At 38.1% G+C, this 16,943-nt stretch overlaps 1 protein-coding gene across 16 annotated transcripts in view; it reads left to right on the plus strand.

Annotated features, from left to right (window-relative positions):
- Window positions 1-3,511: 3,511 nt before the first annotated feature.
- Window positions 3,512-16,943, plus strand: part of PRRC2C (proline rich coiled-coil 2C) — a 95,073-nt gene continuing 81,641 nt past the window's right edge. For all 16 annotated transcript variants that reach the window (XM_043924658.1, XM_043924647.1, XM_043924664.1 and 13 more), the window contains exon 1: window positions 3,512-3,642. The gene's annotated coding sequence lies outside the window, so the exon portion shown is untranslated. The remainder of the gene's footprint in view (window positions 3,643-16,943) is intronic.

The raw sequence follows: 16,943 nt of genomic DNA on the forward strand, positions 1-16,943 counted from the left end.
TTAAAAAAGAGAAATGTATTATCAACCTTACTTCTTCTCATTACTATGTGGCAATAAATGATTTGAATTCGTGGTTTCACTTACACATTTTATATACAACTGGTTGGGCAACAAAAAAGTTAAAAGTGACTTATACTTTCAGAAACGCTTCAGGTAGCAACCAAAGTTAAAATTTTAGACATGATAACTGAGTACTGTATTTATGTTGATCAGCAACATCTCAAATTTCTCTTATCTGGCCTAAAACATTTAGAAATCACCTTTTCTGTGTTTTCAATTACCACCTGCCTAGCTTCTTTGTAATCATTTCTACTTTGCATTCCCTAAATCTCTCCCTTTCCTTTTGGCCTCTGGATCCTTGCCCTATAACATTACTCACTTCCTGACTTCAGTGAGTAACTTCCAACCTGAGGCAAAACTGTAAACCAGTTAAGTCTCTTTTCTCCATCTCCTTCCTCTTCCCTTCCTTTTTTCTCCATGATATTCTCAGTTCATTAATGACATACCCTCTTGACTTAAATTCACCGCTCCAAGAACTTAGTTTCCCTTCTCAGCTAAGAAAATTCTGGGGGATGGACAGTAAATCCCAATTATTCAAATTTCTCTGACACACATCTTGCAATAAATGAACAATGCTTTTAGCCAAAATGTACCTTCTATTCCATTATAAAAAAAAGGGCCTGCTAAGCAAATTAATAGTAGTCTGATAAATAATGAAAATCTTTAAAGCAATATTCCATTATTTTACACATAATGGAATATTTTTATATAACATTCAATATATTTAGTATATAACTTCTTAGAAGTTCACAAAAGTAATTTTTCAAAGCACTGGCAATATATTTTCTTTATTGGCAAATTAAAATATCTGTTGAGGTTTATAAAATGAGCTTACAATTTCATTCAGTATTTGGGAATTATGGTTCTCATTACAACAGGCTCATACTATTTCACACTTTACTAAATATGATTTGCTGGTCTATTGGTGAAAGGAAAACTACACAAACATTTAAGAAACACCATTACTAATGAAGCATAAAACCTTCATTGGTTCTTTTATTTTTCATCTCATACCTCATAAATTTTCAGTATCTACAGGTGTACAGATTCAATCCCAATGAGAAGGGTAGAAACTCAATGAAACCATTAGCAAATAAGGCTGGACAATCACAAACAAAGTAGGTCATATTGTTTGGAGAATCAATTTGTTTTCAGTAAAAAACTAGACTGCCCTTATTTCATATATCAATTGGCAATTTGACAATGTTATCTTAATGTTTAAAAAGCAGAACAGAAAATTAAATGTATGTTTTCATTCAAACTGTCATGAAAACATTTTTGTTATGACACATTTATCTACACACCAAAAGGGTGTTAGGGGAGATTTGCAAATAATCCAAAGCAAAATAAAAATTTTTAAAGAGTACTATTTGGCTTTGGACATTGTACCCATACCTAGTGATGGCAGTCAGATTTTCCCCAAGATATCTGAAACAGGGATAATAAGACCGCTTCCTGAAAGTTAAACTTTAAGATTATATACAATGGATACAAGCAGAAGTAGGCAAAGTCACCTTTAAAATGCAAACTTGCCTGACTTGATTGTGACTTGATTTTTATTGAAGAATATTGCTAAAAGGTTTGGGTAGCCATGGAAACAGAGAAAAGAGCATACAGAGGCACTTGAGGGCCAGTGTCCATCCAAATGCTGTCAGGAGAGAAGAAGCCCAAATCAACAGAGCAGCAAGATGTCCCTACTGTACTGGAGATCAATATATAAAGCTGCAACTATTGGAAACTGAGTATTTCTATCTTTGGGACAAAACTGTCCTGTCATGGAGATAGATGAATCAAGAACAGTCTATACACACAACTCAGCTTGTTCTGAATTTGTGCTCATCAAGCAACCTTCTGATAATGTCTTTGGTTTCCTGAGTAAGTTTGTCTACATAGAAAATGCACTGGCTTTCCATCATGAGTATTCAGGTATACAAATTACAGCTCTTGGAAATTAATAACTGTTCTGGTTGCACATGCCAGTCTTGTGATCTTGGTTAAGGTAAGTTCATCTGATTGCTGGAGCTGTTCCATATTGCTAATGAAAGATACTTCTGTTCTAACATACTCCAGACAACATTCTAGAGTATTCTGGAAAATTCACCGAAGTAAGGCTTCTTGTCTGCTTGAAGGTAGCCAACAGGCCTTTCCCTGGCTACACCAGCCAAGCACTTTCATTTCAAAAGATCATTGAGATCAGTGGTGTGGGGGCTGAATGCCTGTGGTTTACTTCTCATTATTTTATGTGTTCCAACACTGCTACAGTGACAATTTCATAATCATAATGGTGTAGAAGACAGTTAACCTGTTTGAGCTTTATTTAAAGCCTAAAAAATGCAATCTTTTAAAATCGGAAACACAATGCTACATAGTTACACATGCATGCACACTATATATACATATATATGCACTGCATATATGTACACACACATTTATCATTTGTTTCTCATAACAATTTTATGATTCATGAATTTTTTTCATTACACATTGAAACTCTTTCTGAGACTTCTCCTGTGGTTCAGAGATTAAGACTATGCCTTCCAACATAGGGGTAAGGATTCAATCCCTGATGGAGTCCCACAGGGCCGTGGGTGCAGTCAAAAATTTTAAAACAAAAAAAAACAAACCATTTTTCTGACTGTAAAATCTGGGTATTATAGAAAGGTGAACATAACATTTTTTAAAAAATCTGATGGCTCTAAAAACTATTAATGTGTTTGCCATTACAAATAGTTCAGAATACATTTTAAAGTTTTTTTCTATAAATATGCATGTGTGTTTTTTTAATAGGTGTGTTTTTATAGCATATTTACGGCATAAGCATATTATGGCTTAAGCATTTCCCTTATCTTTAGACATTACTCAGAATTTAATGGCTTCCAAATATGCCATAAATAAATATATCATAATGCATTTATCTCTATATCTTTATCAATACACAGGTTTTGGTGTTTTGAGTACTGAGTGTTGTGTTTGCACCTTTCTAGAAAATACCAACATATTGCCAAATATCAAGGTTAAATATTCATGCATGCAGTTTTAATTAAACTACCAAACTGTTGTTTGAACCAAGTCACACAACTATCCAGCACCTACCAAGAGTGCTCACTTCTCTGAGGCCTAACAACCTGTAATTGAGATCTCTTGAAGAGTTCTTGGAGAGATCTCAGACAAAATCTTTACCCTGCAGCGCGAACTCTAATCGTAGGAACTCCCTCCGTCCAGCGAGAGGCGCCGCAGGCTTCCGCCGGGGTTGGGCCGCCACGGAGTCTTCACGTGATCCGGCCGTCTCCGCGCCGTGGGGGCGGTCTTGCGGGGATTCGCCTTACGCACGCCGCCGCATGACGTCGTACGTAGGGGCTGGCTAGCCGCCATCTTGCTTCTTTTTCTCGCTCGCTATCTCCCTCTCGGGCGGCAGCGAAAGTGCTTTGGCGGTTTGTCCATCCTGTAGCTTCGGCTTTCCGGGTCCCGTGGTCCTTCCAGCCGCCCCCTACCCCTATTTCCCCCTCCCCTTTCCCCGTATCAGAACTCGGCGGAACCCCTCGAAGTGCGCAAACCCACTCAGCTTGACACTCACCCTGGCGGGTAAGGAAAGCGAAGGCGTAGGAGCTGCGATCAAAGCGGGCCCCATCGAGGAGGGCTGGCGTGGGGCGGCCCGGGGCGTGGGAGCGCACCCCGACCCCGGTGCCCAGCTTCGGGGAAGCCGCGTGCAGTGGGGCCTTGGGGTCGGGCATCACCTTTTTTCTCGTTTACTACCATCGTCTCTGCTTCTGGGGGAGCCTCGGCCTCCTGTTCGGGGAGCGGGAAACCGGAGTCGGATCCGCCCCATGTGGTCTGCAGCGGGAGTTCCGGACCCGTCGGTCTCCTCCCACTCAGGCCTTAGCTCAGGCCCTGCAGGGGGATTACGCGTGTTGCCGGTTAAGGGAAGGGAGTTTTCCTTCCCGCGGGATAGACGGGTGCGCGGTCTCTTTTCGTAGTATGGGCACGCGTCCCCCAGACTGAAGGGCTCATGTAGGCCCTTTAATGCCTGCCTCTTCTCCGCGTTCAGTGAGGGTGAAATTTGCAATGAGTCGGGTGCGGGAGAGACCGGGTTAAAGATCGGCTCGATCAGGGGCTCTTGAGGGAATCAGCACCATTCCTACTTCCGCTAGGGACGTGCCGCCCCTCCTTCAGAGGCGGGTTCGGATAGCCTTTTCTCCCCTTAGGCCTCTCCATCCCCTAACCTGCAGGGTGAATCCCACCCTGCAGCTTCTTGTGTTTGAGATAGCGTTAGTATTGGTGTTACGTTAAAGGCCCCACTTTAGGACGTGAAGAAAAAGGCTTGTGGCGGGTGGGAGCGGGCAATAGGAATCCTGTTAAATTCTTCCTTTCCTCGAGGGGCATGTGTCTAATTCCTTTAAAGGGGTGTAGGAGTGTATATTTATTTTGACCTGATCTGAGATTCTTGTGAGGTTTCTGACATGCCTGATGTTTGCTGGCTTCTAAGGCTACCCGGATTTCCGCATTGACCGATCTTCAGCCTAGGTCCATAGATTCATATCTCGCCAGGGTACTTGGAACTGTACAGTAGGCTGCTGTGCTGTGGGATTTTCATTTGGAATGCCCTCAGAAGAATCAGGATTCTCGATTCGAGGGCTTAATAGCTTACTCCTGCAGATAGGAATGATAGGATGATAACTTAAGCGCCCACCAAGTCCAACTCCAGCATTTGTTAAAAGTAGATTTAACCGCCCCTGTTGGTAATTAAGATGCTGCTTTGACTGGAGCCATTTTTAGGTGTGTGCCATCAGATGCACTGCAGCATCTTTTCTGGCCCACCTCAGATGCATTGATCTCCTAAAAAGAGGAGGAATAGATGGAATTTGAGTTTCTAGCATATAGTCAACTAATAATTCTCTCCTTTTCTGTAGTGGAATTTTCGGAATATAGACTTTTAATTTTACTTTTTTATTTTGGTCGAGTGAGTTCTATATATGGTTGTTTTCCCACCTCCACTAGTTGACCTTTACTGAGCACAGAAATATGCTCTTTACAGACATTCTCTTTGTTAATCTTACAACAAGCCTTTAAGGGAGGTACTATCATCATCCCCATTTTACAGATGAGGAAATGAAATTTGAGAAATTAAAGTGGTTTGACCAAGGTCACACCGCAGTTTTTGTTGGTGCTGCATAGATTGAAACCCAGATTGTCTAAACAGAAAGGGGATGCTGTGAGCTGTCAAGCTGTCTCCCTGTTCCTTGTAATTTTGTAAACTATGGTAACTAAATAAGATACAATATTAGCCTAGTTTTTGTTTTGCTTGAGTCAGTATAGAAACATTGTTGCATGTGAAGGTTAAAGTGTTGCAAGATGTAAAAAATAGATTACAGCTATTCTGGGGATGGGGTAGAAGCTAATTTTTGTACTTACTATGTTTTGAAGGCCAATTGAGTAAAACTCTATGGTATAACATGAGTTTTAAATTCTGATATCTGGCCTTTATAGATCAAATATTTTCTCATCTGTAAACTGGAGATGATGATGATAACTCCTTCAAAGTCTTGCTATAGGATTATCATAGATAATGTATGTAAAGGACCTATTGCTGTGCTCAATACATACTAAGAGGTAACTAGCAGTGGAAGGAGAATGGCAGGATAATGGTAGAAGAAAACAATTCTCAGCAGAGGGTAACCTGTATATTTTCAGAATAGGGTATACCTTCTTTGAGAACTTAATAGTCCCCCCCCCCCCAAAGATATTTTTAGACCTAAATATGTTTCTTACAAAACACTTGTGTGTTAGGGTTTTTTTCTTAAAGATTTCTTCATGTTCTGGAGTCAGTACACCTGGTATCAGTATATTGGGCATGGCTGAAAGTACAGAAGTTCTGGCTCATCCCAATTCCTGTCTCTCCTCTACCCTTACCCCTCTGTCTTTACTGGTATCTTTGAAGACTATATTATGTCCTCCAAGACTATATTAAACCTCCAAGTGGTTTCCTCCCTCTGTCATCCCCCAAACACCATTTCAGTATGTAAGTCACTTGAGTAACTTGTGTTTCAAATTCTGTTTATGCCATATTTGTGTTAAGGCAAGGATTGATCACTGATAAAATGTTAACACAAATTGGTATAGAATGCTATTCTTACCATGAAGGAGATCCAAAAGTTGTGTCTGCTTGAGTTATGACTAATATACCTTCAGTAAAGCAAAACTTGTCACTTTATGAACTGGCTAGTCCCGTGAAAATTTCTCTCAGTCTGTGTTAACTGTTGTTTAGAAGTCTTGAGAATTGATATGTTAGTTTTGAGTCATAACATTTAAAAATTCTCAATAATGCCATTGATGCATCAGTCAGTACATCTTTTGGGGTAAAAGTGTTCTCTGGGGAGGCTAACTTCAGTAAACTTTTTATTGTGTGTCCACCACCACCACCACCCTCTCCCAAGGCTAAATATAGTTTGACCTTTTTGCCAGTTATATTTCTAGTCATTATTTTGCTCTTGATTGACAGAATGCCTGTCACATTTGGGGGCCTGTGTGTGAACATATTTGCTGGCAAATCAGAAGAAAGGCTGTTACTGAGTTTCAACAGTTGTCTGGTTGGCAGACAAAAACTTGTATGTGGTTAGTCTGTACCTAGAGTTGAACACAGGATAGCAATGAAATTATTTCTGTCAGTGTAGTATACTGATCCATATGTGGTGGTGCTAGGTGTTCTACATTAAAGAAGAGCAGGACATCATCAGCATTTGTGGAGCACTTCTAGTTTTAAAAAACATTATTGGGTATTATTTACATAACATTATCTAGTAGTACTCTGATTACTTGTCTGTTCTGATACTAGTCTGTTTTCCTTTACTAGACAGTTTCTGTGTTCTTAATCACTTTGTACAATAGTTGGCATATTCCTAGAGTTTACTATATGTTAATGAATGAGATTAGGAAACATAAAGATTAGACCCACAACTAAGGTTCAACTGACAAATAGTGGGGCAAAAGAATACCCCATCATCCCCCCCGCCTTTATTTACCTATTGGAATCAAATGCTTTCAGGTGGTTTGTGTTTCTGTACTGTACCTTGTGAGATTAACTTGCATCAGATTATCCTTCCTAATTTTTAGATTTATTCAACAAACATTACAGATTCTTTTAATTTTGTAAGGCACAGTGCATCAGAGGAAAATGGCTTTTGGTTCCTACTGCCAAGATGCTCACAGTCTTTAATATTAATTACTGTGTGATCTTTGGATTCATACTAGAAAATTAAAAATATACAGGCAGGCAGTGAAAATTTGGGCCGAAAATTCATATATGGAAAACTCTCTATAGTATAGGTCAAGTGTCCAGTTGATTACAAGTAAAGGCATGATGGCCAGAAGAGACTAACTGTAGTTATTAATATTCAGTGAGCACTTACCATGCCAGGCACTGAACTAAGAACACTTTGAGGGTTCTCTCATTCCATACAATAAGCCTACAATATGGATTATTTTATAAACATGACACAAGTAGAAAACTGGGATTTAAAGAGATTTAGTAATTTTTTAAAGAGATTTAGCTAGTAAGTGAGATTTGAATCATTGACCCAGGGCCTCAGTGCTTAACTTGTATACTACATGAATTTCCCAGTGGCCAGTGTTTCCCAAACTTTAGTCATGTACAGTTTTTGCTTTATCTTCAAACCATCTGTCAACATTTTTCTTTAATTCAGCTTACTGTCTTTTAATTAAATAAATTTGAAAGAAAAATTTACATGATTATTTGGTTAGAGTTTTCCCTCAACATGTGTTGAAGTAAACATGTAATTTTAAATATCCCTCCGTGGACCACTTAAAATCATGTGATATACCATCAGTAGTCACTTGTATTCCACCCTTTGGAACAAAACTGCTGTAAGAAATAAATACTGCATAGAATCAGGCAGCAGTTGGAACTTAATGAAGGCCAGAAGTGATGAAAGTCTAGAAATAGATTCATCAAACAGGAAATAGTAGCATTGCAGGAGTAGAGATATAAATTAGAACCTTAACTACATACTTGGGTCAGCCATGACCAGGATAAACTGCAAGGTGGAATGGGTTTATTTAGACAGAGAAATGTAATAGGATGTCTAAGACAATCTATAGCAAGAGAAGGAGAACACTAATGAGTAATGTCACTACAAAAATCAAAGTGGAAGAGAAAAGTCTGAAAATGAGGTTTTGTTAGAGCCAAATGTAGCCAAGTTCAGAAAAATATGTGGGAACTGGCCCTTGGCTTTGGCTTGAGTGATTGGTGGTGGACCCTAAGAGAATATAGGTCAGGTAATGAGGTTGAAAGGTTAAGCCTGGAGGAATTAGTAGTGAGACTTCTCAATTTTTAGGTGGGTTGAATATTCAAATAAGCTCTGGACTTGGAGTTTTAAAACTTAGGGTTAGTCCTTTTGTCACTTTGTGCCAAAAGCTGTTAAACTTTTGGGGCAAGTGACTTGGCTTCTTCAAATTGTAGATACACTGTATTCATCTGGAAAATAAAGATAATACCTGTTTTCCCTATCTTAGAGGATTGTTAGAAAGATCACATTAAATGTGTTTCCTTTGCTTTCTGAATGTAATATTCTTTGATACCACATCAGTCTTCCCTGATGACTCAGACGGTAAAGAATCCACCTGCTGGAGATCCAGGTTGGAAAGATTCCCTGTAGAAGGGAATGGCTACCCACTCCAGTATTCTTGCCTGGAGAATTCCGTGGACAGAAGAGCTTGGTGGGCTGCAGTCAGTGGGATCGCAGAGTCAGACACGACTGAATGACTAACATGAGTCTTAACCACATTTAAAACAGAAAAACATGAAAAATAGAAATTTGAAGTCTTCCACTGAGGATATTCTCAATGAGACTGGAAGATCTCCTCATGGATGTATGTGTAGTTAGAGAATGGGTGTTTACAGAAGTTAAAATTGATCTTCCGTCCTCATTCTTTCCTGATGTATAATCTGAAAGTGCAGGGCTGCTGTATATGGTTCTACCATTTGTGTGCTGCACAGAGATGCCAGGCTGACGGAGGTAGCAAGGGCTGAAGTCCATCCCGTCATCTGCTTGCAGAGTCCTGTGCCCCGTGTAGGCCTCCTAGGGGAAGTTGTGCCTCCTCTTCTCCCTCCCAAGGCAGCGACCCCCTCACCAAGAGGGAGTACTTGTTTCTTCCCAGAGGGTGTGTTTTTCTGTTTGCACAAAGGCCCTATAAAGGCCAGTGCTCTGAAAGGCTCCTTAAGGAGAGATGTTAAGGATGCGTTTAGAACAACGTCAAAAACAACTGGGAGACTGGAGAAATGGTCTCTAGGAACAGAAAGCTTAGAACTTATTACCAAGATGGGTTAAGTAGTTGTGCAACAGCAAGTACAGAATTCCAGTTCATCTAGTATATTTTAAAGATGGGCACTGTAGCTTATTAAATATTTGTAGTAATTTGGGAACAGTATATTAAAATATGCATAGATCATCAGCTTTCAGAGAGGAAAGAGCATACATGAGTAAAACTATACTTACTATTTAATCTTTAAAAAAAAAACTTAAATATTTTGGCAATATGATTATTGTTGCTTGACCTGTACTTTTAAGTAACTTAATGTTTGGTTTAAATTTTGTAGATCTTAACTGAAGAATATTACATGAAAAATTGCTTCTGAAATGGGACAGATAGAGGAATTTTATTTCAAAAGCAGGGAAAGGATGTTATTGAAATAAAGCTTTTTTGACAGAGATATGGAAGGCTGGTTATATTGCTGTGTGTTAAAATTTAGATTAAGAAAAATTGGATTTTTCAATGTACAGTTCTGTAAGTTTTGATATGTGTAGTTACGTGTAGCCACACAATACAGAATGTAGAAAGGTGAGATATCTCCCAGCTGTAGAATCAGAGACTTCTGACATTTTGGAGACAGACAAATTATCTCTCTTGATGAAGAAAGAACTGTTGAATATGGATTGAAAAGTCAGGAACAGCTTACTTGTGCTGATTGCTTGAAATCCTGACCTCACCATCACCACCACTGCCCTCCCCCCCAATTTTTTTTTCTTTGGTTGTATTTGTCACAAACCTGAAAACATAGTACAAAAATGGAAGTAGAAAGAGCTGGGTAAGTTAACATGTCTCAAGACAGATCGTTTTAATGGTGGAGGAATAGAGCCAGTGCTTGATGGGGAGGGATGCTAACCAGTTTTCTACACTTAAAAATTTAAACTTTAAAATCCAACCCGTAAAGGCAGCTTTTTAGACATATGAAAAGTTTTGAATAATTAATGATGTTGGATGACCATCTTAAGAGAGTGCTTCTCTTTTTCTTCCATAATACCCACATACTTAACCTTGCAAAAAAAGAAAATTGACTAAGAAATTATTTATGTGTTAGTTTTTATTTATTACATATAAGTTTGAAAGTGTTAAATTACCATTTATCAAGCGCCTTATTAAGTACTAGACACCATTTAACAGCTCTATACACACTATACAGGCCAGAAGATGTAGCCCACAGATGGGGAAAGAAAAATTCAGAATTACATTTAATGACAGAAAATGCTTATGTCATAATATGTATATGCCACAATTATGCTATAAAAATATCACCCAGCTACTAAATGTTACAGCTGAGATTTAAACTGAATCTGTTTTTAAGAGAAGTAATTGTGTAATAGGAACGATTTTAAAATATTTCAGGTTGTCCAAAAGAGTGCCCTGACAGTCACCTAACAGAGGAAGTGATAGGCACCCAGCTTCACTTTGCTGGTTTATAGTAGTTTATAGTACAGAGGATTTGATAGCTACATTTCTTTTCTGATTGTTAAGGCTTTCTTGGCCCCAGAGTCTTAATTTCATGTTTCAGTTACTAAGAACAGCCTGAGTGCTTCTACCATTTTGATTAGAATGCCAACAGATCTATTTATATTACACTTTGTTTTTTAAAATGACAGTTTTTAATGCTTTTCCTGTAGTGATATTGTAGTAGAGGCATTCAACATATGGCGATATTCTTAGCTTTACTATTATAGAAGCAGATGATCTTAAGAAATATTGGCTGTCACTCTTTGCTTTATTTTTTTAATTTATTTTCTATCAAAATGTCGATTTACAATATTTTTGAGTTGCAGGTGTACAACTCAGTGACTCAGTTATACATATATATTCTTTTCTATTGTAAGTTATTACAAGATGGTGAATATAGTTCCCTGTGCTATACAGTAGATCCTTGTTTATTTCTTTTATATATAGTAGTATGTATTTGTTAATCCCAAACTTCTAATTTATCCCCACCCCCAAACTCTTTTCTCATTGGGAATCATGTTTGTTTTCTTTTGTCTGTGAATCTGTTTCTGTTTGGTAAGTCAGTTCGTTTGTTATTTCCCTAGATTCCACATATAAGCAGTATCATATCCTTGTCTTTCTTATCTGAGTTACTTAGTATGATAATCTCTAGGCCCATCCATGTTGCTGCAAATAGCGTTATGTCATTCTGACTTTAGAATTACTGATTATGAGCCTCCCTGGTTGGCTCAGTGGTAAAGAATCTGTCTGCATTTCAGGAGATGTGAGTTCAATCCCTGGGTCAGGAAGATCCCCTAGAGATGAAAATGGCAAGCCACTCCAGTTTCTTGCCTGAGAAATCCTATGAACAAGAAGAGCCTGGTGGGCTACAGTTCATGGGGTCACAAAAGAGTTGGGTACGATTTAGCGACTAAACAACAACAAAGTGATTATAACAATTAAAAATGAAAGTGACCATAGAACTTGACCAGTTCAACCGCTCATTCAAAGCAGAAGTTACCTTTTAAAATATTTTTGATAAAGGCTTATCTTGCTTCTGCTTGAATGTATCTGGTGCCCATGAAGATGCTGTAGTCGACCTTTAACATTCATATTTTAAGATCAAAGTTTCCAAATATTTGAACACCGTAGTAGCATTCAGACCTCTTCACTTTCTCTTGGCTTCCATCATCTGCACCAGGATTTGGCTTTCTTTTCAGAGCTCTTCTTCCCCTCCCTTCCCCCGCAAACAGTTATGTATCTCTTCACAAGAGTTACTGTTTCTCTGAAAACCAAAACAAACCATGGGCATGAAACAACAGGGGAGATAGAGAATATCTTAGGTTTATTTCCTAGAAGCACCCTTCTCTCACATACCTCATGGTATTGGATGCACATTTTGTGCCTCAGCAAAAATACGTATCACTTCATTTCACAGCTCTTTGATTTGCTTGGCTAATGGTGGAAGTAGAGAATGAATTTAAGTTATAACTTGTTCCATCTGTGGATAAACTGAACAAAAAGTTTTTCTTTTGTATCCAGTTTAGTTTGTTTTTATTGCTTATCTTAATGAAGACAAGATTTGAGGAAATACTCTATAAACAGTGTGATAAGCACAAGATTCAGTAGAACTGTCACAATTCCAGAGTTGTACATTAAATTTCTGTTAAAGTAGCAGTTGTTTTTTTTTTTTTAAGTAGCAGTTTTTATAAAACAGTATCACACTGCTAGCTGTCACTAACTGTCCTTTTTTATATGAACAGACTAGATCTGTATTCTGTATTTATGAAAGTCAGTTCTTGAACTATGACTGTATAGCTATTTATTAGATCCAGTTTAGTTCTACTCAACATTTGAAGATCTTTTTAAATCTTAAGAAAGTCATTTAATACATTGTTACTTTTTCAGATGTATGTGTCATATGTGATATCTACTTTCCAGGTCTTTATTGAGGTTTTTGACAAATAAGAAAAGAAAGGACAGGGTCCAATATATTCATATTTCTGGTCCCATTAATTCATATTGACTGTTCAAATATAAAATAATTTCCAGCCTCAAATATTCTGTGAGTCTCATTTGTCTTGTATTTAAGGAGTACATAAAGATTCGTATTTTGATTAGTGTGTTTAAAGTCAAGTAACTGGAGGAGGGATTAATCAAAAGTACGCTTTTTAGAAAGATAGTATTTTACAACATTGTAAATCAACTATATTCTAATAAAAGTTAATTTTAAAAAGAAAGGTAGAATTTTGTGAATGCTAGTTGACCTGGAACTCAAGAGTGTGGTGAATGTCTTGACTCCTTTACTTTAAATAGAAGATCTAGTTAAAATTTGAGTGATGAATGCTGTTTTCTGAAGTTCTATATCAATCTTCTCTATCTTTGTTATCTCCAGCTACCATAAGAAAAATACCATAAGCAAGGTGGCTTAAACAACAGAAATGTGTTTACCACAGTTCTGGAGGCTGGAGGTCCAAGGCCAGGATGCCAGCATACCTGGGTTCTGGTGAAGTCTCCCTGGCTTGCACATGGCTGAATGCCTTCTAGCTGAGTCCTCACATGACTGAGAGAGAGCTCTAATGTTTGCTCTAATGTTTCTTCCTCTTATAAGAGTTCAGTTCAGTCACTCAATCATGTCTGACTCTTTTTGACCCCATGGACTGCAGCATGCCAGGCTTCCCTGTTTATCACCCACTCCTGGAGCTTGCTGAAACTCATATCCGTCAAGTCGATGATGCCATCCAACCATCTCATCCTTTCTCGCCCCCTTCTTCTCCTGCCTTCAGTTTTTCCCAGCATCAGGGTCTTTTCCAGTGAATCAGTTCTTTGCATCAGGTGGCCAAAGTATTGGAGCTTCAGCTTCAATCCTTCTAATAAATATTCAGGACTGATTTCCTTTGGGATTGACTGGTTTGATCTCCTTGCAGTCCAAGGACTCTCAAGAGTTTCCTCCAGTACCACAGCTCAAAAACATGAATTCTTCAGTGTTCAGCCTTGTTTGTGGTCCAACTCTCACATTCATACATGACTACTGGAAAAACCATAGCTTTGACTAGACTTTGACTTTGTTGGTAAAGTAACGTCTCTTTACTCATGCTGTGTAGGTTTGTTTGTCATAGCTTTTCTTCCAGGGAGCAAGCATCTTTTAATTTCATGGCTGCAGTGATTTTTGGAGCCCAAGAAAATAAAGTGTCACTCTTTCCATTGTTTCCCCATCTATAGGCCATGAAGTGATGGGACTCGGTGACAGGATCTTTGTTTTTTGACTGTTCAGTTTTAAGCCAGCTTTTTCACTCTCCTCTTTCCCTTTCATCAGGAGCCTCTTTAGTTGCTCTTTGCTTTCTGTCTTAAGGGTGGTGTCATCCACATCCCTGAGGTTATTAATATTTCTCCAGGCAATCTTGATTCCAGCTTGTGCTTCATCCAGCCTGGCATTTCGCATTATGTACTCTGCATGTAAGTTGAATAAGCAGGGTGACAATATACAGCCTTGATGTACTCCTTTCCCAATTGGAAACCAATCCGTTGTTCCATGTATGGTTCTAACTATTACTTCTCAACCTGCATATAGATTTCTCAGAAAGCAGGTAGGGTGGTCTGGGATTCCCTTCTCTTTAAGAATTCTCCAGTTTGTTGAGATCCACACAGTCAAAGGCTTTAGGGTAGTCAATGAAGTAGAAGTAGATGTTTTTCTGAAGTATTCTTGCTTTTTATATGATCCAACAAGTTTTGGCAATTTGATCTCTGGTTCCTCTTCCTTTTCTAAATCCAGCTTGAACATCTGGAAGTTCTTGGTTCATGTACTGTTGAAGCCTGGCTAGGAGAATTTTGAGCATTACTTCGCTAGTGTGTGAGATGATTGCAGTTGTGGAGTAGTTTGAACATTGACGTTGCCTTTCTTTGGGATTGAAATGGAAACCGACCTTTTCCAGTCCTGTGGCCACTGCTGAGTTTTCCCAATTTGCTGGCATATTGAGTGCAGCACTTTCACAGCATCATCTTTTAGGATTTGAAACATCTCAGCTGAAATTCCATCACTTTCGCTAGTTTTGTTCGTAGTGATGCTTCCTAAGGTCCGCTTGACTTCTCATTCCAGGATGTCTGGCTCTAGGTGAGTGATCACACCATTGTGATTATCTGGGTCGTGAAGATCTTTTTTGTACAGTTCTTCTGTGTATTCTTGCCACCTCTTCTTAGTATCTTCTGCTTCTGTTAGGGCCATACCATTTCTGTTCTTTATTGTGCCCATCTTTGCATGAAATGTTCCCTTGGTATCTAATTTTCTTGAAGAGATCTCTAGTCTTCCCCATTCTACATTTGTCCCATTCTAACCCACATATATATATGTTCCCATTCTATAGTACTTATAAGAGTACTAATTCCATATGAGACCCACTCTCATCACCTCAGTTAACCCTAGTTTCCTCCCAAAGGTACCAGCTCCAAATACCTTATATTAATTGGTGTTTAGGGCTTCACCATGTGAATTTTGGGGAGACACAATTCAGTTGGTAGTCACCCCTCCTTTTACAGTCTATAGTGCATTGATTCTTATGCTTTTTGCATTGTTATACTTCAAAATGATGTTTCTACAGCAGTTGAAATACATTTGTTGATTGAGATATCACTGTCTTGTTGCTTTAACTTTTTGATATTCAACTCTATTGTAATAGAGTAAGTTTTGATAATAAAAACTTGAATCTTTTAAAATCTCTTAACCTCAAATATTTATTATTAAATATTTTAAATGGTATGTATTATTACATGTTTGATGTTTATTTCTTCTGTAATGAAAGTTGAGTTCTTATTTTCATATGGTGAGTTTGCCTTGGTTACTGGCTTTGACATCAAGTCATCACTTCCTACATTATGAGTTTTATTAAAGCTGTTTATCAGTAAGTTTTGGTGACTTAGGCTTTGAGTTCTTATATCCAACCTGATATTTTTACATTCTGCATCTCTATAGCTCAGATTTAAGTAACAATTTGGCTTCAAGAGACATTACCAAGTTAGAATGTATAGAACTTGGATCCCTCTTTATGTTAGAAATGGGAGACATAAATATCAAAGATTACTCAGGGTTTTAAACTAGAGGTTAGGGGAAATGGTTATGGTAAAATCAGGGAGAAGAACATGTTTTGGAAAGCAGATAAACTTGTTTTGAAAACTTCTTTTAGGGGAGGGGGAATAATCTTAATCTCCCAAAAATGTGTAAAAACATTTCCAAGAGTGACTTCCCTGGCTAAGACTCCGTGTTCCCAATTCAGGAGGTCTGGGTTTGATTCCTGGTCGGAGAACTAGATCCTCCATGCCTCAGCTAGGAGTTTACATGCAACATAAAGATCCTCAATGCCACAGTGAAGATCTCAAAGATCCCACATGCTGCAGCTAGTACCTGGCGCAGTAAAATAAATAATAAATATTTTAAAAAACAGTGCAAAGAATTTCCAAAAAGTCTCTGGAAATGTTTGCAGTTTCTTTTTAATGTTAAACAATTTAAATGAGTGGGACGTTGTGCTGTGTTTCCTAGAGAAACCAATCACCATAAGAACAATGAGGGAAGAGAGGTAAACAGATCTTGGATACCTAGAAGCTCATGGAGGCCAGAAAGATTATAATTCTGTTGTTTAATTGAATTTTGCAGGTTGGTGATTTACAAAAGTATGAGGTTCCCCCCCCCCCAATATACAAGATGTTATGTATCACTTAATATTTTTGGTATGGAATACTTATAAATCCTTTTGTAATTATAAATCAAGTCACCTTAGAACCTTACAATTTTTGGCACTGAAGAAATTTTAGAAATGGTACCTAATCTTTTGATGTGTGGATATCCCTTAAGATTTTTTTCCCGCAAATAATTCAGCCTGCAGTACCTATCCTTTCATGAAAGCCATCTTTGTGTTACCATTGTTCCATTCTTCCATTTCAAAAAGTTGTTTATATTATGGTAAACTGCTGCCTTTCAAATTTCCCTTAAGACCTTTTGAATACAGACTGTTTGCTTTGAAAGCACTGGCTTCCTTTTTTCCTCCACTCTCCTCCATTTCTTCCTTTCATTTTAACTTTTTTTTTGGTTTTTGTTCAAAAAAGGTAACATATTCACTGTTCAAAATTTAGAA

The sequence above is a fragment of the Cervus elaphus genome, chromosome 14 (genome assembly GCF_910594005.1).
Source record: "Cervus elaphus chromosome 14, mCerEla1.1, whole genome shotgun sequence".
In the NCBI taxonomy this organism is placed as follows: Eukaryota; Metazoa; Chordata; class Mammalia; order Artiodactyla; family Cervidae; genus Cervus; species Cervus elaphus.